We start from the raw sequence: 24,717 nt of genomic DNA on the forward strand, positions 1-24,717 counted from the left end.
CACGCACACATAAAACAAACGCGGACGCACACAAAACACACGCATGCACACACAGACATGCACTGACACACGCACACACACGGTGACATGCACACATAAAACACACACACGCAGACACACACTGACACATGCGCACACACACCAATGACATGCACACAAACGCATAACTACACATCACAAACAAACCTATAAAATCCGTGTTTGTTTTATGTGTGCGTGCGTGCGTGTGTTTTATGTTTGCATGTTACCGTGTGTGTGTGCGTTTGTCAGTGCATGTCTGTGTATGCATGCGTGTGTTTTATGTGTGCGTGCGCGTTTGTTTATCCTCCTGCATCGGACCTACTCCCACTTGGATAAAGGAAGCGGTTCAGTGAGAATCCTGTTCCTGGACTTTTCTAGTGCCTTCAACACTATCCAACCCACTCTGCTGCAGGACAAACTGACTAAGATGCATGTGGACCCTGGTCTGGTCTCCTGGATTACGGACTATCTTACTGATCGACCACAGTATGTCAGGCTGAAGGACATCAAGTCTGACACTATGGTGTGCAGTACAGGAGCACCTCAGGGGACAGTACTGGCCCCTCTCCTCTTCACCATCTACACTTCAGACTTCTGCTACAACTCAGAGCTGAGTCTCGTCCAGAAGTATGCTGACGACACTGCCATTGTTGGATGCATCAGGGACAATAGCGAAGACGAGTACAGGAGTCTGATACGTGACTTTGTGGACTGGAGTGAGAGGAACCACTTGCAGCTGAACACCTCAAAAACCAAGGAGCTGGTCTTGGATTTCGGGAGGTCCAGGACAAAGCCACGTCCAGTGTCCATCAGAGGCGACGAGGTGGAGATAGTGGACAACTATAAGTACCTCGGTGTGTGGATGGACAGTAAACTGGACTGGTCCTGCAACACAGACCATGTGTATAAGAAGGTTCAGAGTAGACTGTACTTTCTGAGGAGGCTTCGTTCATTTAACATCTGCAAGAAGCTCCTCTGCATGTTCTACCAGTCTGTGGTGGCCAGTGTCCTGTTCTATGCTGTGGTGTGTTGGGGTGGAAATGTGTCCAAGAGGAGTGTCAACAGGTTGGACAGGTTGATCGGGAGGGCTGGTTCTGTGGTTGGAATGAAGCTGGACTCACTGGTGACAGTTGCTGAGAGGAGATCATTGAACAAACTACTGTCCATCATGGACGATGACAGTCATCCTCTCAGCACTGTCATCAGTGAGCAGAGAAGCAGAATGAGTGCACGAATGCTCCTACCCAGGTGCAAAACAAATAGACTCAGGGACTCATTCATCCCTCGGGCTATTAAATTGTACAATTCTGAGTTCGGGGGCAGGAGTGGAGTGAGAGTATCTGGATGTTCTGTTCCATGTTAGTCTTTGTATCTTTGTCTTTGTTGTTTTTCTTTCCTTGACCTATGTTCTTTGTCTTTGTCTTTAGACTTAGATTGTGTCATCTTGTTCTTCCTCTTTATGTTCTTCTTATTTTATTTTTTATGTATTATTTTTTATTGTTTATGAAAAATTGCTGGCTATTGTAAAAAAACAATTTCCCAAAGGAGACCTCCTGAGGGATCAATAAAGTTTTACCTTACCTTACCTTACCTTACCTTTAATGTGGGTGTGCGCATTTGTTTAATGTGTGCGTGCGTGTGTTGACACGCGCAAGCATTGACGCACATTGACACACGCGCGCGCATTGACGCACATTGACACGCGCGCAAGCATTGACGCACATTGACACTCGCGCGCATATTGACGCACGCACACGCATTGACACGCACGGGCGCATTGACGCACATTGACACGCACGCGCGCATTGACGCACATTGACACGCGCGCAAGCATTGACGCACATTGACACGCGCGCGCATATTGACACACGCACACGCATTGACACGCACGCAAGCATTGACGCACATTGACACGCGCGCAAGCATTGACGCACATTGACACACGCGCGCGCATTGACACACATTGACACGCACATGACAATGGACGTGAGGTTCTGGTCTGCAGCCCACATCTGTGTATCGGATAGTCTGTCAAACATAAAAATGTAAACGGTTAGACTTTTATGATGCAATATACGAGGAACTAACTAAACATATACTGTACACACCTCCATGATGATTGCCTTTCTCAAGTGGCTTTGTATGTGCTGTTGGGTTTTGTCCATCTGTGCTGGTCTGAATTTGGTGACCTCACAAAAAGGGCAGTGAAAGAACAAGCAACACTGACGGCTGTGGAGTGAAGTACATCCTCAAACCTGGCTGATGTTTAACTGATCAGCCATTTATGAGATTAATGAAAGCTTTGACAGAAACTGTTTTCTATATCACAGACTAAGCTACACACACAGGCAAATGAAAACAGCCAGAAATATGTTATGTTCACTGAACAGATCATTTATGAACACATTTTTCATGTTGTATAAAACTCAAACATTCTATTGAATGACTGAACAATCTACTTTAATATCCTCGTGTCCAATTAGTTCATATTCAACGTCTGCTATCTCTGGTCTGTTTATCTGGATTCTTGTCACGGGGGCAGCAGCTTCAGCAGAGAGGTCCATACTTTCTTCTCCCCAGTTACATCGTCCAGCTCTTTCTGGAGGACCCCCCTGTGTTTCCAGCCCAGTGGAGGAACATGCTTCTTCAGTGTGTTCTGGGTCTTCCCCGGGTTCTACCATCAGTGGAACATGTTCCACTTCATCGGACTTATTCTCAGATGAATAAATTGATCTAAGACAAGAAAAAAATAAGTCAGTTTAGATTAAAAAAAAAGCTCAAACTAATTGAAATTCTCACGGATGCTCCGTTGAATCCATACATTCATTCATTCCCACTGCCACCTCCTAATAAGAAATAATGATCGTTTCTCTGATGCACAAATACTGCAGTGCTGAAGATATTAAACCAAAATTGACATTCATTTTAATTGTACAAGTGATGACATTTGCAAAATTAATCAACATTACATTTAAACATTAAATCACTTTGATAAATGACTAAAACACATTCTTACATACCTTCCTTCTTCTCTTGAACTCTTTTCGATCTGGTTAAGGAGAAAAATAATTCAAGGAAATGACTCCAGATAAACACAAATCAATATAATAATGTGATTTTTATGAATGCATTTGTTTTTTACCTCTTTTTCTTTTTTTATACCAATAAACTACAGAACATGTGATCAGTAGAACGATCACAGCAACAATAATTCCAGCCACTTCTCCTGGTGTCAAACCTTCTCGACATACAGAGTCAGAAGAAATAGTTCCTTCTCGTAGATATTTTTTTTAATTTTTTTTTTTAGAATCCCTTATTAGTCCCGCGAGGGGAAATTCAACCATTCACACATACTGATGGGAGTAGGCATGCACACTTGCGCCAAGTTCACCATCAGGAGCAATCAGGGTGAAGTGTCTTGCTCAGGGACACAACGACACAAGCTTGTCTGGAGCTGGGATTGAACCTGCAACCTTTTGGACTGCAGGCAACCACTCTACCATCTGAGCTATGTCGCCCCTGTAGATATGTTGAACATCTACAAAGACAAGTGGAGACAGTTTAGAAGAAAACATCTGGAGCAAACATTTGTGAAGCTTCACTCACTGTTTGTGATCCTGACATGACGTGAACGTTCCATTTGAAAATGTTCCTTCACTGCAGGTTCCACACTCAGTGTCTGTGGAGGACGTTCCTGTGAAGAACATTGTGTGTGTCTTATAGTTTCTGCACTCTTGCATTTCACATGTTGGATGTGAAACTCGCCTGCTCTGATGATGAACTGTCCTGGTTCACATGTGGAGTGTTGCTGTGCTGCCACACATGTGTCCACTGAGCCGTCCACACAGAAAAAACCCTCCAGAGGTTCACACTTGGTGTTTGCTGTGAAGGTACAGGATCTGATCTCTCTCAGTCCTGTTAGTCAATAACAAATTCTACATCACATCTACATACTGACCAACTCATCATTCTAGTGAAGAACAAACTTTACCTTCAGTTCAGACGAGACACTTGAAACCATGTTTCTCTCGGTTCAATTTGTCCATGTAAGTTCCATCATCACAGACAGTGCAGGACGGAGATGGAAATTCTGTGCAATGAACATTGACTCTGAATCCTGTGAGAGAAATAAATAAATGACACATTTGAGTGACGTTTTACATCAAGACTCCTGACAGTTACTCTTATAAGAAAAAAGGTAAACATTTAAAATAGGCAGAATACATTTGATAGAATCAACATACAAGTGTCATGCTTATGTTCTTTTGTTTTATTTTGAAGGTGGTTTTCCGTTTTCATGTGTCCTGTGTTTTGAGTGACAGACGCTGGCAGGTGCGCGGCTGGGGATGATGGAGTGGCGGGTTCTTCCCATTGATAAGGAGCGTCTCTACCCGGAAGAACTCGCCAGAGTATTGCGTTTCCAGACCAGGTTGGCTGTCCTTTCGATCTCGCTCCTCGCCTTTGAATCACAACTGGATAATCCTTTGGATACTCCTGACGTTGTCAGCACTTTTATTTACTCAAGTGAGTCCTTTTGTCTTTTTGTTTTAGTTGCTGTTGGGACCCCGATCTCCAGAAGTGCCCTGCCTTCGCCCCAAGTGCCTGTTTTGTTTTTTTGTTCCTATTACGGACCGCTCTGGATCTATATAAGACTTTTTTTTCTGAATTTTTCCTCCGTGGATTATTTAGAAGATAGCTGGGAAGGGCGACAGGTCTTGATACCTTCACTTAAACTTAGCGTTACATTTACCGATGTCAATAAAATGAAAAGAGACTTTAATAAACCACAACATGTACCTGTGCTCCTTCCAGCTGGACACTCAACATCCTTATCCTTCAACAGTGGACACTGTGACGTCACTCCTTCAACATCCTTATCCTTGAGAGAAAAGATCATTTAATATCAGATGATTTTTGAGAATCTATCAGTGATAGTTTCGTAGATTCTTCCGCGTCTGACCGTTATAAACCTCCTTGTAGGTGGACAACGCATGCGCAAATGCGTCGTTGATTTCCAACCTCGTGTACTGTACTGACACTAATAGAATGTTTTTCCATCATATTTGTCCATCATGATGAGTGCCATGGATCATACATGAACACACATGTTTAATGATAAATATTTGTTACCAGAGAACAATTGTTTCAACTGTAATGAAGCATACATGTTTGATATTTACCAATTAGTGTTAAATATTAGCTATATTGATGTTTGAGATAAAATGGGGACCCTTGAAATAAAAAGAAAGACCCACACTGTTAAGTCTTTCTGTAGGTTTGTTTATTGGACATAATAAATCGTTTTAGCAACACTAGAGGGCAGCAGAGAGTACAAGTTGCTTTGCGTGCAGGTGGAGAGACAGGACGAGCTAATGAGATCACCTGTGCAGGTGAAGCTTCTGTCTACAGAGCATGACTACAGCCAAGGTAATGTTAAACTCTTCTGTTAAATTGTTCTCATTTGGAGAGAATATCTAAGGATTATGGACATAAACTTGCAGTGTGACTGCAGTTCACACTTTTAATGATGTCGTCATTAAGTAGAAAAATGATTAATGACATACATGACCTTAATAATTAAGTCAGATCTACTGTATGTCCATGTGTTGTAAATCTAAAACGTACCGAGAAAGTAGAATTCTAGTGTTTCTGATCCCATCATGCAGGGAATAGCAGGTTTGATATAAATGTACATGAATTGATTCATTAAAGATATTATTACATTTGTCTCTTTTAACATTAAGACTTCATCACAAAGTATCATTTCTGGAGATGATTTGACTTCAATGTTGACAACAGTTTATACTGAGTGGATCTAGTATAACACTGACAGACCCGGCTGCAGAAAAACATTTAAGGGGGGGCATTACATTTTTTCAGGGGGGCAAACTTTTCAACCTAAAAACGTATTGGCTTCAGGCTGAACAATGGCTCTGGGACGACTCGCACAGTGCAGAGAAATAATTCTCCCATTACTAAAAAGTGACGGTTGATCCCAAAATCTAAAAAAACAGTAAAAAAAACTTCCTTTTAGAAGCAGAAACCTGGAGCGGAACCAGACTCATTGTTGACGGCCTGCCGCTTTGACCGGCTGGGAGGAAGGATGGGGGGGTAGACAGATGGATAAGGAGAGGAGTGAGGGAGGATAGAGTGAGAGAAAAGAGGAGAGTGTAGGAGGGTCCATGGGGGTGCTGGAGAGAACTCAGGATCTGATGACGTGGTGAAGATCCTGGATCAGCAGCAGCTCTGGAGGTGGATCCCTGGATCAGCAACAGCTCTGGAGGTGGATCCCTGGATCAGCAGCAGCTCTGGAGGTGGATCCCTGGATCAGCAACAGCTCTGGTGGTGGATCCCTGATACAAGATGCATGTGGACCCTGGTCTGGTTTCCTGGATTATCTTACTGATCGACCACAGTATGTCAGGCTGAAGGACATCACGTCTGACACTGTGCAGTACAGGAGCACCTCAGGGGACAGTACTGGCTCCTCTCCTCTTCACCATCTACACTTCAGACTTCTGCTACAACTCAGAGTATTATCAAAGTAATCACACTAGTACTACCACGACAGTTGTACTTTGACTACTGAGCACTAAACTCCCCTCAGCACTGATTGGCCAGTGATGCTCAAGTGTGTCATGAATTTATACCATAATTATACTGTGTCTTGACCTCTGAACCCCTGTTAAGAACCACTGGTTTAACAGCTTAGGAGAAGCAACAAGATCCTGAAGATGGTTTAGAACATTATTTCAGCCGCTGAGGTCATGAACGATGAGACTCGAAGCACGAGAGGCTGTTGAAGAGAAAACAACTTTATTCCTCCAGGCTTCACAGCTGGAACTCAGGAAATTCAAACACGACGTCTTTGCCCGTCAGTTTCTTGTAGACTCCTCATGCGTCCTCATGTCTCCTCATGTGTCTTCATGTCTCTTATGTCATGTCTCATGCGTCCTCATGTCTCCTCATGTGTCCTCATGTGTCCTCATGTGTCTTCATGTCTCATATGTCATGTCTCATGTGTCCTCATGTCTCCTCATGTGTTCTCATGTGTCCTCATGTCTCATGCGTCCTCATGTCTGCTCATGTGTCCTCATGTCTCCTCATGTGTCCTCATGTGTCCTCATGTGTCCTCATGTCTCCTCATGTGTTCTCATGTGTCCTCATGTCTCCTCTTGTGTCCTCATGTCTCCTCATGTCTCAAGCGTCCTCGTGTGTCCTCATGTGTCCTCATGTCTCATGTGTTCTCATGTCTCCTCATGTGTCTTGTGTCCTCGTGTCTCATTTGTCCTCATGTGTCATGTGTCCTCGTGTCTCCTCATGTGTCCTCGTGTCTCCTCATGTGTCCTCATGTGTCCTCATGTCTCCTCATATGTCCTCATGTGTCCTCGTGTGTCTTCATGTCTCATCATGTGTCCTCATGTCTCCTCATGTCTCATGTGTCCTCGTGTGTCCTCGTGTGTCCTCGTGTGTCCTCATGTGTCCTCATGTGTCCTCATGTGTCTTCATGTCTCATGTGTCCTCATGTCTCCTCATGTGTCCTCATGTCTCCTCATGTGTTCTCATGTGTCCTCATGTCTCCTCATGTGTACTCATGTCTCATGTCTCCTCATGTGTCCTCATGTGTCCTCATGTCTCCTCATATGTCTTCATGTCTCATGTGTCCTCATGTCTCCTCATGTGTCCTCATGTCTCCTCATGTGTTCTCATGTCTCCTCATGTGTCCTTGTGTGTCCTCTTGTGTCCTCATGTGTCCTCATCTCTCCTCATGTGTCTTCATGTCTCATGTGTCCTCATGTCTCCTCATGTGTCCTCATGTCTCCTCATGTGTTCTCATGTGTCCTCATGTCTCCTCATGTGTTCTCATGTCTCCTCATGTGTCCTCATGTGTCTTCATGTCTCATGTGTCCTCATGTCTCATGCGTTGTCATGTGTCCTCATGTGTTCTCATGTGTCCTCATGTCTCCTCATGTGTCTTCATGTCTCATCATGTGTCCTCATGTCTCCTCATGTGTCCTCATGTCTCATGTGTCCTCGTGTGTCATGTCTCCTCATGTGTCTTCATGTCTCATGTGTCCTCATGTCTCCGCATGTGTCCTCATGTCTCCTCATGTGTTCTCATGTCTCATGTGTCCTTGTGTGTCCTCGTGTGTCCTCATGTGTCCTCATGTCTCCTCATGTGTCTTCATGTCTCATGTGTCCTCATGTCTCCTCGTGTGTCCTCATGTGTCCTCATGTCTCCTCATATGTCTTCATGTCTCATGTGTCCTCATGTCTCCTCATGTGTCATCATGTGTCCTCATGTCTCCTCATGTCTCATGTGTCCTCGTGTGTCCTCGTGTGTCCTCATGTGTCCTCATGTGTCCTCATGTCTCCTCATGTGTCTTCATGTCTCATGTGTCCTCATGTCTCCTCATGTGTCCTCATGTCTCCTCATGTGTTCTCATGTGTCCTCATGTCTCCTCATGTGTACTCATGTCTCATGTCTCCTCATGTGTCCTCATGTCTCCTCATATGTCTTCATGTCTCATGTGTCCTCATGTCTCCTCATGTGTCCTCATGTCTCCTCATGTGTTCTAATGTCTCCTCATGTGTCCTTGTGTGTCCTCGTGTGTCCTCATGTGTCCTCATCTCTCCTCATGTGTCTTCATGTCTCATGTGTCCTCATGTCTCCTCATGTGTCCTCATGTCTCCTCATGTGTTCTCATGTGTCCTCATGTCTCCTCATGTGTTCTCATGTCTCCTCATGTGTCCTCATGTGTCTTCATGTCTCATGTGTCCTCATGTGTCCTCATGTCTCATGCGTCGTCATGTGTCCTCATGTGTTCTCATGTGTCCTCATGTCTCCTCATGTGTCTTCATGTCTCATCATGTGTCCTCATGTCTCCTCATGTGTCCTCATGTCTCATGTGTCCTCGTGTGTCCTCATGTGTCCTCATGTGTCATGTCTCCTCATGTGTCTTCATGTCTCATGTGTCCTCATGTCTCCTCATGTGTCCTCATGTCTCCTCATGTCTTCTCATGTCTCATGTGTCCTTGTGTGTCCTCGTGTGTCCTCATGTGTCCTCATGTCTCCTCATGTGTCTTCATGTCTCATGTGTCCTCATGTCTCCTCGTGTGTCCTCATGTGTCCTCATGTCTCCTCATATGTCTTCATGTCTCATGTGTCCTCATGTCTCCTCATGTGTCCTCATGTGTCCTCATGTCTCCTCATGTGTTCTCATGTCTCCTCATGTGTCCTTGTGTGTCCTTGTGTGTCCTCATGTGTCCTCATGTCTCCTCATGTGTCTTCATGTCTCATGTGTCCTCTTGTCTCCTCGTGTGTCCTCATGTGTCCTCATGTCTCCTCATGTGTCTTCATGTCTCATGTGTCCTCATGTGTCCTCATGTGTCCTCATGTGTCCTCATGTCTCCTCATGTGTCCTCATGTCTCCGCATATGTCCTCATGTCTCCTCATGTGTTCTCATGTGTCCTCATGTCTCATGCGTCCTCATGTCTGCTCATGTGTTCTCATGTGTCCTCATGTCTCCTCATGTGTCCTCATGTGTCCTCATGTCTCCTCATGTGTTCTCATGTGTCCTCATGTCTCCTCTTGTGTCCTCATGTCTCATGTCTCCTCATGTCTCAAGCGTCCTCGTGTGTCCTCATGTGTCCTCATGTCTCCTCATGTGTTCTCATGTCTCCTCATATGTCCTCGTGTCTCCTCATGTGTCCTCATTTGTCCTCATGTGTCATGTGTCCTCGTGTCTCCTCATGTGTCCTCATGTGTCCTCATGTGTCCTTGTGTGTCCTCGTGTGTCCTCATGTGTCCTTGTGTCTCCTCATGTGTCCTCATGTGTCTTCATGTCTCATGTGTCCTCATGTGTTCTCATGTCTCCTCATGTGTCCTCATGTCTCCTCATGTGTCCTCATGTCTCATGTCTCCTCATGTGTCCTCATGTGTCCTCATGTGTCCTCATGTCTCCTCATGTGTCTTCATGTCTCATGTGTCCTCATGTCTCCTCATGTGTCCTCATGTGTCCTCGTGTGTCCTCGTGTGTCCTCATGTGTCCTCATGTGTCCTCATGTCTCCTCAATTGTCTTCATGTCTCATGTGTCCTCATGTCTCCTCATGTGTCCTCATGTCTCCTCATGTGTTCTCATGTGTCCTCATGTCTCCTCATGTCTCCTCATGTCTCATGTCTCCTCATGTGTCCTCGTGTGTCCTCATGTCTCCTCATGTGTTCTCATGTCTCCTCATGTCTCCTCATGTGTCCTCATGTGTCTTCATGTCTCATGTGTCCTCATGTGTCCTCATGTCTCATGCGTCCTCATGTGTCGTCATGTGTCCTCATGTGTCCTCATGTCTCCTCAATTGTCTTCATGTCTCATGTGTCCTCATGTCTCCTCATGTGTCCTCATGTCTCCTCATGTGTTCTCATGTGTCCTCATGTCTCCTCATGTGTACTCATGTCTCATGTCTCCTCATGTGTCCTCGTGTGTACTCATGTCTCCTCATGTCTCCTCGTGTGTCCTCGTGTGTCCTCATGTGTCCTCATGTGTCCTCATGTGTCCTCATGTGTCTTCATGTCTCATGTGTCCTCATGTGTCCTCATGTCTCATGCGTCCTCATGTGTCCTCATGTGTTCTCATGTGTCCTCATGTCTCCTCATGTGTCTTCATGTCTCATGTCTCCTCATGTGTCCTCATGTCTCCTCATGTGTCCTCATGTCTCATGTGTCCTCGTGTGTCCTCGTGTGTCCTCATGTGTCCTCATATGTCCTCATGTGTCTTCATGTCTCATGTGTCCTCATGTGTCCTCATGTCTCATGCGTCCTCATGTCTCCTCATGTGTCTTCATGTCTCATGTCTCCTCATGTGTCCTCATGTCTCCTCATGTGTCCTCATGTCTCATGTACCCTCGTGTGTCCTCGTGTGTCCTCATGTGTCCTCATGTCTCCTCATGTGTCTTCATGTCTCATGTGTCCTCATGTGTCCTCATGTGTCCTCATGTCTCCTCATGTGTTCTCATGTGTCCTCATGTCTCCTCATGTGTACTCATGTCTCATGTCTCCTCATGTCTCCTCATGTGTCTTCATGTGTCATGTGTCCTCATGTCTCCTCATGTGTCCTCATGTCTCCTCATGTGTTCTCATGTCTCCTCATGTGTCCTTGTGTGTCCTCGTGAGTCCTCATGTGTCCTCATGTCTCCTCATGTGTCTTCATGTCTCATGTGTCCTCATGTCTCCTCGTGTGTCCTCATGTGTCCTCATGTCTCCTCATGTGTCTTCATGTCTCATGTGTCCTCATGTGTCCTCATGTGTCTTCATGTCTCCTCATGTGTCCTCATGTGTCCTCATATGTCCTCATGTGTCCTCATGTCTCCGCATATGTCCTCGTGTCTCCTCATGTGTCCTCATATGTCCTCATATGTCCTCATGTGTCCTCGTGTCTCATGTGTCCTCATGTCTCCTCATGTCTCCTCATGTGTCCTCATGTGTCTTGTGTCCTCGTGTCTCATGTGTCCTCATGTGTCATGTGTCCTCATGTCTCCTCATGTGTCTTCATGTCTCATGTCTCCTCATGTGTCCTCATGTCTCCTCATGTGTCCTCATGTCTCATGTGTCCTCGTGTGTCCTCGTGTGTCCTCATGTGTCCTCATATGTCCTCATGTGTCTTCATGTCTCATGTGTCCTCATGTGTCCTCATGTGTCCTCGTGTGTCCTCGTGTGTCCTCATGTGTCCTCATATGTCCTCATGTGTCTTCATGTCTCATGTGTCCTCATGTCTCCTCATGTGTCCTCATGTCTCCTCATGTGTTCCCATGTGTCCTCATGTCTCCTCATGTGTACTCATGTCTCATGTGTCCTCGTGTGTACTCATGTCTCCTCATGTGTCCTCATGTCTCCTCATGTGTCCTCATGCGTCCTCATTTGTCTTCATGTCTCATGTGTCCTCATGTCTCCTCATGTGTCCTCATGTCTACTCATGTGTCCTCATTTGTCCTCATGTGTCATGTGTCATGTGTCCCCTCGTGTCTCCTCGTATCTACTCGTGTCTCCTCATATGTCCTCATGTGTCCTCATGTCTCCTCATGTCTCCTCATGTCTCCTCATGTGTTCTCATGTGTCCTCATGTCTCCTCATATGAACTCATGTCTCATGTCTCCTCATGTCTCCTCGTGTGTCCTCATGTGTCCTCATGTCTCCTCATGTGTCTTCATGTCTCATGTGTCCTCATGTCTCCTCATGTGTCCTCATGTCTCCTCATGTGTTCTCATGTCTCCTCATGTGTCCTTGTGTGTCCTCATGTCTCCTCATGTGTTCTCATGTGTCCTCATGTCTCCTCATATGTACTCATGTCTCATGTCTCCTCATGTCTCCTCGTGTGTCCTCATGTGTCCTCATGTCTCCTCATGTGTCTTCATGTCTCATGTCTCCTCATGTCTCCTCATGTCTCCTCATGTGTTCTCATGTGTCCTCATGTCTCCTCATATGTACTCATGTCTCATGTCTCCTCATGTCTCCTCGTGTGTCCTCATGTGTCCTCATGTCTCCTCATGTGTCTTCATGTCTCATGTGTCCTCATGTGTCCTCATGTCTCCTCATGTGTCCTCATGTCTCCTCATGTGTCCTCATGTGTCCTCATATGTCCTCATGTGTCCTCATGTCTCCGCATATGTCCTCGTGTCTCCTCATGTGTCCTCATATGTCCTCATATGTCCTCATGTGTCCTCGTGTCTCATGTGTCCTCATGTCTCCTCATGTAAGTAAGTAAGTAAGTAAGTAATATATATTTATATAGCGCTTTTCGAGACCAGGGTCACAAAGCGCTTTAACAATCAAAACAATACTCAAAACAGTACATACTTCAAAGATCAAGACAACACCGAGAACAACACAGGAGTTCGAGAAATTCAAGGAAAAGCCTGCACAAATAGAAACGTCTTAAGATGTTTCTTAAAGGAGTCAGTAGACTCCATCAAGCCTCATGTGTCCTCATGTGTCTTGTGTCCTCGTGTCTCATGTGTCCTCATGTGTCATGTGTCCTCGTGTCTCCTCATGTGTCCTCGTGTCTCCTCATGTGTCCTCATATGTCCTCATGTCTCCTCATATGTCCACATGTGTCCTCGTGTCTCCTCATGTGTCCTCATGTGTCATGTGTCCTCGTGTCTCCTCATATGTCCTCATTTGTCCTCATGTCTCCTCATGTGTCCTCATGTGTCCTCATGTGTCATGTGTCCTCGTGTGTCCTCATGTCTCCTCATGTGTCCTCATGTGTCCTCATGTGTTCTCATGTCTCCTCATGTGTCCTCATGTGTCCTCATGTGTCCTCATGTGTCCTCATGTCTCCTCATGTGTTCTCATGTCTCCTCATGTGTCCTCATGTGTCCTCATGTGTCTTCATGTCTCCTCATGTGTCCTCATGTCTCCTCATGTGTCCTCATGTCTCATGTGTCCTCGTGTGTCCTCATGTGTCCTCATGTCTCCTCATGTGTCTTCATGTCTCCTCATGTCTCCTCATGTCTCCTCATGTGTTCTCATGTCTCATGTCTCCTCATGTGTCCTCGTGTGTACTCATGTCTCCTCATGTGTCCTCATGTCTCATGTCTCCTCATGTGTCCTCGTGTGTACTCATGTCTCCTCATGTGTCCTCATGTCTCCTCATGTGTACTCATGTCTCATGTCTCCTCATGTGTCCTCGTGTGTACTCAAGTCTCCTCATGTGTCCTTGTGTGTCCTCATGTCTCATGTGTCTTCATGTCTCATGTGTCCTCATGTCTCCTCATGTGTCCACATGTCTCATGTCTCCTCATGTGTCCTCGTGTGTACTCATGTCTCCTCATGTGTCCTTGTGTGTCCTCATGTCTCCTCATGTGTCTTCATGTCTCATGTGTCCTCATGTCTCCTCATGTGTCCTCATGTCTCATGTCTCCTCATGTGTCCTCGTGTGTACTCATGTCTCCTCATGTGTCCTCATGTCTCCTCATATGTCCTCGTGTCTCCTCATGTGTCCTCATATGTCCTCATGTGTCCTCGTGTCTCATGTGTCCTCATGTGTCCTCATTTGTCTTGTGTCCTCGTGTCTCATTTGTCCTCATGTGTCATGTGTCCTCGTGTCTCCTCATGTGTCCTCGTGTCTCCTCATTTGTCCTCATGTGTCCTCATGTCTCCTCATATGTCCTCATGTGTCCTCGTGTCTCCTCATGTGTCCTCATTTGTCCTCATGTGTCATGTGTCCTCGTTTCTCCTCATATGTCCTCATGTGTCCTCATGTGTCCTCATTTGTCATGTGTCCTCGTGTCTCCTCATGTGTCCTTGTGTCTCCTCATGTGTCCTCGTGTGTCCTCATGTGTCCTCATGTCTCCTCATGTGTCTTCATGTCTCATGTGTCCTCATGTCTCCTCATGTGTCCTCATGTAAGTAAGTAAGTAATATATATTTATATAGCGCTTTTCGAGACCAGGGTCACAAAGCGCTTTAACAATCAAAACAAGCTGTCTCGTCATGTGTTCTCATGTGTCCTCATGTCTCCTCATGTGTACTCATGTCTCCTCATGTGTCCTCGTGTGTACTCATGTCTCCTAATGTGTCCTTGTGTGTCCTCATGTCTCCTCATGTGTCTTCATGTCTCATGTGTCCTCATGTCTCCTCATGTGTCCTCATGTCTCATGTCTCCTCATGTATCCTCGTGTGTACTCATGTCTCCTCATGTGTCCTTGTGTGTCCTCATGTCTCCTCATGTGTCTTCATGTCTCATGTGTCCTCATGTCTCCTCATGTGTCCTCGTGTCTCATGTGTCCTCATGTGTCCTCATTTGTCTTGTGTCCTCGTGTCTCATTTGTCCTCATGTGTCATGTGTCCTCGTGTCTCCTCATGTGTCCTTGTGTCTCCCATGTGTCCTCATGTGTCTTCATGTCTCATGTGTCCTCATGTGTCCTCATGTCTCCTCATGTCTCCTCATGTGTCCTCATAAGTCCTCATGTGTTCTCATGTCTCCTCATGTGTCCTCATGTCTCATGTCTCCTCATGTGTCCTCATGTCTCCTCATGTGTCCTCATGTGTCATGTGTTCTAGTGTCTCCTCATGTGTCCTCATGTGTCCTCGTGTCTCCTCATGTGTCCTCATTTGTCCTCATGTGTCATGTGTCCTCGTTTCTCCTCATATGTCCTCATGTGTCCTCATGTGTCCTCATGTGTCCTCATGTCTCATGCGTCCTCATGTGTCCTCATGTGTTCTCATGTGTCCTCATGTCTCCTCATGTGTCTTCATGTCTCATGTCTCCTCATGTGTCCTCATGTCTCCTCATGTGTCCTCATGTCTCATGTGTCCTCGTGTGTCCTCATGTGTCCTCATGTCTCCTCATGTGACTTCATGTCTCATGTGTCCTCATGTCTCCTCATGTGTCCTCATGTCTTCTCATGTGTTCTCATGTGTCCTCATGTCTACTCATGTGTACTCATGTCTCATGTCTCCTCATGTGTCCTCGTGTGTACTCATGTCTCCTCATGTGTCCTCATGTCTTCTCATGTGTTCTCATGTGTCCTCATGTCTACTCATGTGTCTTCATGTCTTATGTGTCCTCATGTCTCCTCATGTGTTCTCATGTCTCCTCATGTGTCCTTGTGTGTCCTCATGTCTCCTCATGTGTCTTCATGTCTCATGTGTCCTTGTCTCCTCATGTGTCCTCGTGTCTCATGTGTCCTCGTGTGTCCTCGTGTGTCCTCATGTGTCCTCATGTGTCCTCATGTCTCCTCATGTGTCTTCATGTCTCATGTGTCCTCATGTCTCCTCATGTCTTCTCATGTGTTCTCATGTGTCCTCATGTCTACTCATGTGTACTCATGTCTCATGTCTCCTCATGTGTCCTCGTGTGTCCTCATGTCTCCTCATGTATCTTCATGTCTTATGTGTCCTCATGTCTCCTCATGTGTCCTCATGTGTCCTCATGTCTCCTCATGTGTTCTCATGTCTCCTCATGTGTCCTTGTGTGTCCTCGTGTGTCCTCATGTGTCCTCATGTCTCCTCATGTGTCTTCATGTCTCATGTGTCCTCATGTCTCCTCATGTGTCCTCATGTGTCCTCATGTCTCCTCATGTGTTCTCATGTCTCCTCATGTGTCCTTGTGTGTCCTCGTGTGTCCTCATGTGTCCTCATGTCTCCTCATGTGTCTTCATGTCTCATGTGTCCTCATGTGTCCTCATGTGTCCTCATGTGTCCTCATGTCTCCTCATGATGTGTCCTCATGTGTCCTTATATGTCCTCATGTGTCCTCATGTCTCCGCATATGTCCTCGTGTCTCCTCATGTGTCCTCATATGTCCTCATATGTCCTCATGTGTCCTCGTGTCTCATGTGTCCTCATGTCTCCTCATGTCTCCTCATGTGTCCTCATGTGTCTTGTGTCCTCGTGTCTCATGTGTCCTCATGTGTCCTCGTGTCTCCTCATGTGTCCTCGTGTCTCCTCATGTGTCCTCATGTGTCCTCATGTCTCCTCATATGTCCTCATGTGTCCTCATGTGTCCTCATTTGTCCTCATGTGTCATGTGTCCTCGTGTCTCCTCATATGTCCTCATGTGTCCTCATGTCTCCTCATGTGTCCTCATGTGTCATGTGTCCTCGTGTCTCCTCATGTGTCCTTGTGTCTCCTCATGTGTCCTCATGTGTCTTCATGTCTCATGTGTCCTCATGTGTCCTCATGTCTCCTCATGTGTCCTCGTGTCTCCTCATATGTCCTCATGTGTCCTCGTGTCTCATGTGTCCTCATGTGTCCTCATGTGTCTTGTGACCTCGTGTCTCATTTGTCCTCATGTGTCATGTGTCCTCGTGTCTCCTCATGTGTCCTCGTGTCTCCTCATTTGTCCTCATGTGTCCTCGTGTCTCCTCATGTGTCCTCATTTGTCCTCATGTGTCCTCGTGTCTCCTCGTGTCTCCTCGTGTCTCCTTATATGTCCTCATGTCTCCTCATGTCTCCTCATGTGTCTTCATGTCTCATGTGTCCTCATGTCTCCTCATGTGTCCTCATGTCTCCTCATGTGTTCTCATGTGTCCTCATGTCTCCTCATGTGTACTCATGTCTCATGTCTCCTCATGTGTCCTCGTGTGTACTCATGTCTCCTCATGTGTCCTTGTGTGTCCTCAAGTCTCCTCATGTGTCTTCATGTCTCATGTGTCCTCATGTCTCCTCATGTGTCCTCATGTGTCCTCATGTCTCCTCATGTGTCTTCATGTCTCCTCATGTGTCCTCATGTGTCCTCATGTCTCCTCATGTGTCCTCATGTGTCCTCATGTGTCTTCATGTCTCATGTCTCCTCATGTCTCATGCGTCCTCATGTCTCCTCATGTGTCCTCATGTCTCCTCATGTGTCCTCATGTCTCCTCATGTGTCCTCATGTGTCTTCATGTCTCATGTCTCCTCATGTGTTCTTGTGTGTCCTCGTGTGTCCTCATGTCTCCTCATGTCTCCTCATGTGTCTTCATGTCTCATGTGTCCTGTTGTCTCCTCATGTGTCCTCATGTCTCCTCGTGTGTCCTCATGTCTCCTCATGTGTCTTCATGTCTCATGTGTCCTCATGTGTCCTCATGTCTCCTCATGTCTCCTCATGTGTCCTCATGTGTCCTCATATGTCCTCATGTGTCCTCATGTCTCCGCATATGTCCTCGTGTCTCCTCATGTGTCCTCATATGTCCTCATGTGTCCTCGTGTCTCATGTGTCCTCATGTCTCCTCATGTCTCCTCATGTGTCCTCATGTGTCTTGTGTCCTCGTGTCTCATGTGTCCTCATGTGTCATGTGTCCTCGTGTCTCCTCATGTGTCCTCGTGTCTCCTCATGTGTCCTCATGTGTCCTCATGTCTCCTCATATGTCCTCATGTGTCCTCATGTGTCCTCGTGTCTCCTCATGTGTCCTCATTTGTCCTCATGTGTCATGTGTCCTCGTGTCTCCTCATGTGTCCTTGTGTCTCCTCATGTGTCCTCATGTGTCTTCATGTCTCATGTGTCCTCATGTGTCCTCATGTCTCCTCATATGTCCTCGTGTCTCCTCATGTGTCCTCATATGTCCTCATATGTCCTCATGTGTCCTCGTGTCTCATGTGTCCTCATGTGTCCTCATGTGTCTTGTGACCTCGTGTCTCATTTGTCCTCATGTGTCATGTGTCCTCGTGTCTCCTCATGTGTCCTCGTGTCTCCTCATTTGTCCTCATGTGTCCTCGTGTCTCCTCATGTGTCCTCATTTGTCCTCATGTGTCATGTGTCCTCGTGTCTCCTCGTGTCTCCTCGTGTCTCCTCATATGTCCTCATGTGTCCTCATGTCTCCTCATGTCTCCTCATGTCTCCTCATGTGTTCTCATGTGTCCTCATGTCTCCTCATATGTACTCATGTCTCATGTCTCCTCATGTGTCCTCGTGTGTACTCATGTCTCCTCATGTGTCCTTGTGTGTCCTCACGTCTCCTCATGCGTCTTCATGTCTCATGTGTCCTCATGTCTCCTCATGTGTCCTCATGTGTCCTCATGTCTCCTCATGTGTCTTCATGTCTCATGTGTCCTCATGTCTCCTCATGTGTCCTCATGTGTCCTCATGTGTCCTCATGTGTCTTCATGTCTCATGTGTCCTCATGTCTCATGCGTCCTCATGTCTCCTCATGTGTCCTCATGTCTCCTCATGTGTCCTCATGTGTCCTCTTGTGTCTTCATGTCTCATGTTTCCTCATGTGTCATCATGTGTCCTCATGTGTCCTCATGTGTCCTCATGTGTCCTCATGTCTCCTCATGTGTCCTTGTGTCTCCTCATGTGTCCTCATGTGTCTTCATGTCTCATGTGTCCTCACGTGTCCTCATGTCTCCTCATATGTCCTCGTGTCTCCTCATGTGTCCTCATATGTCCTCATATGTCCTCATGTGTCCTCATGTGTCCTCATGTGTCTTGTGACCTCGTGTCTCATTTGTCCTCATGTGTCATGTGTCCTCGTGTCTCCTCATGTGTCCTCGTGTCTCCTCATTTGTCCTCATGTGTCCTCGTGTGTCCTCATGTCTCCTCATGTCTCCTCATGTGTCTTCATGTCTCATGTGTCCTCATGTCTCCTCATGTGTCCTCATGTCTCCTCATGTGTTCTCATGTGTCCTCATGTCTCCTCATGTGTACTCATGTCTCGTGTGTCCTCATGTGTCCTCAAGTCTCCTCATGTGTCTTCATGTCTCATGTGTCCTTGTGTGTCCTCAAGTCTCCTCATGTGTCTTCATGTCTCATGTGTCCTCATGTCTCCTCATGTGTCCTCATGTCTCCTCATGTCTCCTCATGTGTCTTCATGTCTCATGTGTCCTCATGTCTCCTCATGTGTCCTCATCTGTCCTCATGTGTCCTCATGTGTCTTCATGTCTCATGTGTCCTCATGTGTCATCATGTGTCATCATGTGTCCTCATGTCTCCTCATGTGTCCTCATGTCTCCTCATGTCTCCTCATCTCTCCTCATGTGTCCTCATGTGTCTTCATGTCTCATGTGTCCTCATGTCTCATGCGTCCTCATGTCTCCTCATGTGTCCTCATGTCTCCTCATGTGTCGTCATGTGTCTTCATGTCTCATGTGTCCTCATGTGTCCTCATGTCTCCTCATGTGTCCTCATGTCTCATGTGTCCTCATGTGTCCTCATGTGTCCTCATGTCTCCTCATGTGTTCTCATGTGTCCTCATGTCTCCTCATGTGTACTCATGTATCATGTCTCCTCATGTGTCCTCGTGTGTACTCATGTCTCCTCATGTGTCCTCATGTCTCCTCGTGTGTCCTCATGTGTCTTCATGTCTCATGTGTCCTCATGTCTCATGTGTCCTCATGTGTCCTCATGTCTCCTCATGTGTTCTCATGTCTCCTCATGTGTCCTTGTGTGTCCTCGTGTGTCCTCATGTGTCCTCATGTCTCCTCATGTGTCTTCATGTCTCATGTGTCCTCTTGTCTCCTCATGTGTCCTCATGTCTCCTCGTGTGTCCTCATGTGTCCTCATGTCTCCTCATGTGTCTTCATGTCTCATGTGTCCTCATGTGTCCTCATGTCTCCTCATGTGTCCTCATGTGTCCTCATATGTCCTCATGTGTCCTCATGTATCCGCATATGTCCTCGTGTCTCCTCATGTGTCCTCATATGTCCTCATATGTCCTCATGTGTCCTCGTGTCTCCTCATGTGTCCTCATGTGTCCTCATGTCTCCTCATATGTCCTCATGTGTCCTCGTGTCTCCTCATGTGTCCTCATTTGTCCTCATGTGTCATGTGTCCTCGTGTCTCCTCATATGTCCTCATGTGTCCTCATGTCTCCTCATGTCTCCTCGTGTGTCCTCATGTGTCCTCATGTCTCCTCATGTGTCTTCATGTCTCATGTGTCCTCATGTCTCCTCATGTGTCCTCATGTGTCCTCATGTGTCCTCATGTCTCCTCATGTGTCCTCATGTCTCCTCATGTGTCCTTGTGTGTCCTCGTGTGTCCTCATGTGTCCTCATGTCTCCTCATGTGCCTTCATGTCTCATGTGTCCTCTTGTCTCCTCATGTCTCCTCATGTCTCCTCGTGTGTCCTCATGTGTCCTCATGTCTCCTCATGTGTCTTCATGTCTCATGTGTCCTCATGTCTCATGTGTCCTCATGTGTCCTCATGTCTCCTCATGTGTTCTCATGTCTCCTCATGTGTCCTTGTGTGTCCTCGTGTGTCCTCATGTGTCCTCATGTCTCCTCATGTGTCTTCATGTCTCATGTGTCCTCTTGTCTCCTCATGTGTCCTCATGTCTCCTCGTGTGTCCTCATGTGTCCTCATGTCTCCTCATGTGTCTTCATGTCTCATGTGTCCTCATGTGTCCTCATGTCTCCTCATGTGTCCTCATGTGTCCTCATATGTCCTCATGTGTCCTCATGTCTCCGCATATGTCCTCGTGTCTCCTCATGTGTCCTCATATGTCCTCATATGTCCTCATGTGTCCTCGTGTCTCCTCATGTGTCCTCATGTGTCCTCATGTCTCCTCATGTCCTCATGTGTCCTCGTGTCTCCTCATGTGTCCTCATTTGTCCTCATGTGTCATGTGTCCTCGTGTCTCCTCATATGTCCTCATGTGTCCTCATGTCTCTTCGTGTGTCCTCATGTGTCCTCATGTCTCCTCATGTGTCTTCATGTCTCATGTGTCCTCATGTCTCCTCATGTGTCCTCATTTGTCCTCATGTCTCCTCATGTGTCCTCATGTCTCCTCATGTGTCCTTGTGTGTCCTCGTGTGTCCTCAAGTGTCCTCATGTCTCCTCATGTGCCTTCATGTCTCATGTGTCCTCTTGTCTCCTCATGTCTCCTCATGTCTCCTCATGTGTCCTCATGTCTCCTCATGTGTCCTCATGTCTCCTCATGTGTCCTCATGTGTCATGTGTTCTCGTGTCTCCTCATGTGTCCTTGTGTCTCCCATGTGTCCTCATGTGTCTTCATGTCTCATGTGTCCTCATGTGTCCTCATGTGTCCTCATGTGTCCTCATGAGTCCTCATGTGTTCTCATGTCTCCTCATGTGTCTTCATGTCTCATGTGTCCTCATGTCTCCTCATGTGTCCTCATGTCTTCTCATGTGTTCTCATGTGTCCTCATGTCTACTCATGTCACCTCATGTGTCCTCGTGTGTACTCATGTCTCCTCGTGTGTACTCATGTCTCCTCATGTGTCCTCATGTCTCCTCATGTGTCCTCATGTGTCTTCATGTCTCATGTGTCCTCATGTCTCCTCATGTGTCCTCATGTGTCCTCATGTGTCCTTGAGTGTCCTCATGTGTCCTCATGTCTCCTCATGTGTCCTCATGTGTCCTCATGTGTCTTCATGTCTCATGTGTCCTCATGTCTCATGCGTCCTCATGTCTCCTCATGTGTCCTCATGTCTCCTCATGTGTCCTCATGTGTCTTCATGTCTCATGTCTCCTCATGTGTCCTCATGTCTCCTCATGTGTCCTCATGTCTCATGTGTCCTCGTGTGTCCTCGTGTGTCCTCATGTGTCCTCATGTCTCCTCATGTGTCTTAATATCTCATGTGTCCTCATGTCTCCTCATGTGTCCTCATGTCTCCTCATGTGTTCTCATGTGTCCTCATGTCTCCTCATGTGTACTCATGTCTCATGTCTCCTAATGTTTCCTCGTGTGTACTCATGTCTCCTCATGTGTCCTCATGTCTCCTTGTGTGTCCTCGTGTGTCCTCATGTGTCCTCATGTCTCCTCATGTGTCTTCATGTCTCATTTGTCCTCATGTGTCCTCATGTCTCCTCATGTGTCCTTGTGTGTCCTCGTGTGTCCTCATGTGTCCTCATGTCTCCTCATGTGTCTTCATGTCTCATGTGTCCTCTTGTCTCCTCATGTCTCCTCATGTGTCCTCATGTCTCCTCATGTGTCCTCATGTGTCCTCATGTCTCCTCATGTGTCCTCATGTGTCATGTGTTCTCGTGTCTCCTCATGTGTCCTTGTGTCTCCCATGTGTCCTCATGTGTCTTCATGTCTCATGTGTCCTCATGTGTCCTCATGTCTCCTCATGTCTCCTCATGTCTTAACAAGAAGGAGCTGTCCCGCCTGCAGTTGATTCAGAACTCTGCAGCGAGAATTCTGACCCGCTCTAGTAGAAGAACTCACATTTCTCCGGTCCTTAAAACTCTTCACTGGCTTCCAGTTTCTTTCAGGATCAACTTTAAAATTCTGGTTCTTACTTTCAGAGCTATTCATGGTCAGGCTCCTCCTTACATCACTGATCTGATCCAGCCTTACACCCCAGCTCGGGCTCTGAGGTCTGTGGATCAGAATCTACTTATGGTTCCATGTGTTCTCGTGTCTCCTCATGTGTCCTTGTGTCTCCCATGTGTCCTCATGTGTCTTCATGTCTCATGTGTCCTCATGTGTCCTCATGTGTCCTCATGTGTCCTCATGAGTCCTCATGTGTTCTCATGTCTCCTCATGTGTCTTCATGTCTCATGTGTCCTCATGTCTCCTCATGTGTCCTCATGTCTTCTCATGTGTTCTCATGTGTCCTCATGTCTACTCATGTCACCTCATGTGTCCTCGTGTGTACTCATGTCTCCTCGTGTGTACTCATGTCTCCTCATGTGTCCTCATGTCTCCTCATGTGTCCTCATGTCTCCTCATGTGTCCTCATGTGTCCTCATGTGTCCTTGAGTGTCCTCATGTGTCCTCATGTCTCCTCATGTGTCCTCATGTGTCCTCATGTGTCTTCATGTCTCATGTGTCCTCATGTCTCATGCGTCCTCATGTCTCCTCATGTGTCCTCATGTCTCCTCATGTGTCCTCATGTGTCTTCATGTCTCATGTCTCCTCATGTGTCCTCATGTCTCCTCATGTGTCCTCATGTCTCATGTGTCCTCGTGTGTCCTCGTGTGTCCTCATGTGTCCTCATGTCTCCTCATGTGTCTTAATATCTCATGTGTCCTCATGTCTCCTCATGTGTCCTCATGTCTCCTCATGTGTTCTCATGTGTCCTCATGTCTCCTCATGTGTACTCATGTCTCATGTCTCCTCATGTGTCCTCGTGTGTACTCATGTCTCCTCATGTGTCCTCATGTCTCCTTGTGTGTCCTCGTGTGTCCTCATGTGTCCTCATGTCTCCTCATGTGTCTTCATGTCTCATTTGTCCTCATGTGTCCTCATGTCTCCTCATGTGTCCTTGTGTGTCCTCGTGTGTCCTCATGTGTCCTCATGTCTCCTCATGTGTCTTCATGTCTCATGTGTCCTCTTGTCTCCTCATGTCTCCTCATGTGTCCTCATGTCTCCTCATGTGTCCTCATGTGTCCTCATGTCTCCTCATGTGTCCTCATGTGTCATGTGTTCTCGTGTCTCCTCATGTGTCCTTGTGTCTCCCATGTGTCCTCATGTGTCTTCATGTCTCATGTGTCCTCATGTGTCCTCATGTCTCCTCATGTCTCCTCATGTCTTAACAAGAAGGAGCTGTCTCGCCTGCAGTTGATTCAGAACTCTGCAGCGAGAATTCTGACCCGCTCTAGTAGAAGAACTCACATTTCTCCGGTCCTTAAAACGCTTCACTGGCTTCCAGTTTCTTTCAGGATCAACTTTAAAATTCTGGTTCTTACTTTCAGAGCTATTCATGGTCAGGCTCCTCCTTACATCACTGATCTGATCCAGCCTTACACCCCAGCTCGGGCTCTGAGGTCTGTGGATCAGAATCTACTTATGGTTCCACGCACACGGCTCAGGACCAGAGGAGAGAAATCTTTTCAGGCTGTTGCTCCTAAGCTTTGGAACAATCTTCCTCTCTCTTTGCGCTTGATGGAGTCTACTGACTCCTTTAAGAAACATCTTAAGACGTTTCTATTTGTGCAGGCTTTTCCTTGAATTTCTCGAACTCATGTGTTGTTCTCGGTGTTGTCTTGATCTTTGAAGTATGTACTGTTTTGAGTATTGTTTTGATTGTTAAAGCGCTTTGTGACCCTGGTCTCGAAAAGCGCTATATAAATATATATTACTTACTTACTTACTTATGTGTCCTCATGTCTCCTCATGTGTCCTCATGTCTCATGCGTCCTCATGTGTCCTCATGTGTTCTCATGTGTCCTCATGTCTCCTCATGTGTCTTCATGTCTCATGTCTCTTCATGTGTCCTCATGTCTCCTCATGTGTCCTCGTGTCTCATGTGTCCTCGTGTGTCCTCGTGTGTCCTCGTGTGTCCTCATGTGTCCTCATGTCTCCTCATGTGTC

At 46.7% G+C, this 24,717-nt stretch overlaps 1 long non-coding RNA gene across 5 annotated transcripts; it reads right to left on the bottom strand.

Annotated features, from left to right (window-relative positions):
• Positions 1 to 2,510: 2,510 nt before the first annotated feature.
• On the bottom strand, positions 2,511 to 3,691 carry LOC148058669 (uncharacterized). Of its 5 annotated transcripts, XR_015709633.1 has the most exons (5): positions 3,628 to 3,691; positions 3,164 to 3,559; positions 3,042 to 3,070; positions 2,821 to 2,867; positions 2,511 to 2,754 (listed from the first exon to the last, which is right to left on the bottom strand). It is a non-coding gene; the product is annotated as an uncharacterized LOC148058669 (long non-coding RNA). The 5 variants fall into 5 exon arrangements; XR_015709632.1 differs by lacking the exon at positions 2,821 to 2,867; XR_015709629.1 differs by having other exon boundaries at positions 3,042 to 3,559.
• Between the last annotated feature and the right edge of the window lie 21,026 nt (positions 3,692 to 24,717).

The sequence above is a fragment of the Callionymus lyra genome, unplaced genomic scaffold (assembly GCF_982586985.1).
Source record: "Callionymus lyra unplaced genomic scaffold, fCalLyr1.hap1.1 HAP1_SCAFFOLD_49, whole genome shotgun sequence".
NCBI classification, from domain to species: Eukaryota; Metazoa; Chordata; class Actinopteri; order Syngnathiformes; family Callionymidae; genus Callionymus; species Callionymus lyra.